Source organism: Vombatus ursinus, unplaced genomic scaffold (genome assembly GCF_900497805.2).
Source record: "Vombatus ursinus unplaced genomic scaffold, bare-nosed wombat genome assembly UNPS02014810.1, whole genome shotgun sequence".
Classification (NCBI taxonomy): Eukaryota; Metazoa; Chordata; class Mammalia; order Diprotodontia; family Vombatidae; genus Vombatus; species Vombatus ursinus.
Window position 1 is genome coordinate 17175326 of NW_020954588.1, and position 2500 is coordinate 17177825.

Below are 2500 nucleotides of genomic sequence, written 5' to 3' on the forward strand. Positions count from 1 at the left end.
AATAGAGGTGTCCTATCCTTTTTTGCTTTCTTCTATTTAGAAGATGGGCCAGGGCATAGTAGAGGTGACCTATGTGGGGGTAAGTGTAGGGAGGAGTCACCTGTCTGGTGTATCCTCACTCTAGGACCTGGAAATGGCTCTTTCAAGAGGAAGCACATGGGAGATACATGAATTGGCAAGTGGTTTGGGAGAAGAAAACCTGAGAGTGAACTTGTCCAGCTCCAGAGATGGTGGCTGCTAGGGGACTGAAGAGTTCCTGCAAATGCAGATGGCTGTGTGTATGCCCACTTGGTCTAAGAGGGGAGTCCAGGCTTTGTGGGTTTTTTCATGAGTGATGAAAAGTTCCTAAGTGAGAAAGTGTGGACCATGGCCTCCAAGAGGATGAAAATCTCTTCAACAACATGGGAGAAGGAAGAGGGTCACCAATGTGACCCTCACAGTGGAAGGGGTAGTCATATCACAGGGAAGGTGGGCAAGAGATTGAGCATTTGTCAACCACTATTTTGACTGTGAGTTGCTCAGACAGTAGAAGTTCAGTGGGAAGAGGGCTTCTCATTTAATGATCCACAAAGCACGGTCACCTTCTGGGGACACTCTAAACCATAAGGCGATGCTATGGATTTTGGTCAGGGGATGGGGCAGTGTAGGACATTGAAGGATTGCCTGACCAGAATGTCAAAGAGGGGAAACCTGGGAGGAGCCACAAGTTTACTTACCTTTTTGCAGGGCAGGAGGAGGAACTGATGAGATATCTAAGTGTCTCATCTGCTCTTATCCCAGGGCTCCGGTGAACCTTTTGAATCTTCTGTCGGGTGAAATAAAGGCTGGTCACCCCATACCCACAGCAAAGCTATTACCTTAAATGATTATACTGGGGATCTTCTTATCTGTCCTTGGGTAAAGCTAGGCATGAATTATACCATGAATATCTTATGAAATTTTCTAGGTGTAATTCTAAGTGGAAGCACCCAGGGCCGCAGAGAGATAATGACTCTTTTATGTGTCAGCCATCAGCATCTAATCCAGTCTGTGTGAGCCCTGAGCCTGAGAGGGCCCCGGACCCGAGTTACAAATAGAAAATAATTTACCAGGAACCACCTATCATTTTGAAGGAATAGACCCGACGTCTTTCCCGGGAGAATTCTAACATTGCAGTTACAGTGATTATAGGTAGATTTGTCAACATTGTGAACACTGATGCCTTTGTGTTGAAATTGCCGGGCTTTTGCAATTCTGTGGCAATTCTCCCAGAGAGAGATGCTAACAGCCATCCAAGGGGAATAGATTCCTAGACTGCAATGGGAACGCTGAACTGAACTTCAGAGACAGTTTCAGATACTTATCCCAACTGAAACATCCAGCCCTTTGAAGTTGATTGTAGTCGTGGGAATCTGGGATAAGGAAATGGACAACATTCTTTAACTCAATGTGGTGATTTAAGTGTTCCCATCTTCTCGCTTTGATAATAAAGTTGGAATCTTTTTGTGAGAATAATTAATCAAATTTGATTCAGTAATTCAGAAAGCATTGCCTACTGTGTGCCAGGAACTGGGTATACAAAAGCAAAAATGGAAATAGTCTGAGTCTACTGGAGGTAGTTTACTGAGAACAGCAGGTCACCCAAACCTGTGTGGAGTAATAAGTACAAAATAATGAGGGGTGGGAGTGGAGAAAGCACACAATTGGGGAGATCAGAAAAATCCTTATGGAGAAGGTGGTGCCTGAGTTGGAGCTGTGTTTGGATGGAGGAGGCTGAGGATTCCAAAGGTGGGAGATGGAATTCTATACAACAAACAGGCCAGGTGGACTGGAACTCAGAAAGATTTTCAGGAAGAGTAATAGGAAATAAGTATGAAAAGATAGGTCAGGGTCCAATTGTGAAGAGCTTTAAATTCCAGAACAGAACTGTTCCTTCCTCCCAGCAGACACCAGAGTGGTGGGGTGGCAGACCATAGGTGTGGCATGAGGTGTATGCTTTTTGACAAGGCCAGTAGGTTGGTTTATTATGCTTAACTGCACTTAACAAGGGAAGGTTCTAAAATGGGGAGAGGGTCATTAAGAAATAATATATTTTTTAAAGTTTCAATAAAACATTTAAGAAAAAAGAAAATTTGGAAACACCCACTCCAAAATTTGGAAACACCCACTCCTTTCCTATTCTTGAAATCTATTTAGCATTCAGCTTAAGGTATAGGATGATTTCAATCAAGTCTTTGCAGAAAAACTTGGGATAGTAGAGGAAATTTCTTCTTCTTCTCCTCTTGCTCCTCTTTCTTCTTCTTCTTCTCCTCCTTCTTCTCTTCTCCTCCTCCTCCTCCTCCTTCTTCTCTTCTCCTTCTCTTCTTCTTTTTCTTCATCTTCTTCATTGGTATCCTTTCTTCTGAATCAACCTTAAAATTTCAAATTAAAAATAAAAATGAGAGCATCGTGGAATAACTGTTATTTCAATGGGGGTGTTACAGGCAGCTCAAGAAATTCCCTTTGACCAAGGGCTATTTTC

General features: G+C 43.0%; 1 protein-coding gene across 1 annotated transcript in view; it reads left to right on the forward strand.

Moving 5' to 3' along the window:
• The window catches only part of MCF2L2 (MCF.2 cell line derived transforming sequence-like 2), a 359025-nt gene that overhangs the window by 64053 nt on the left and 292472 nt on the right, over positions 1-2500 (forward strand). The gene's annotated exons all lie outside the window — the stretch shown is intronic.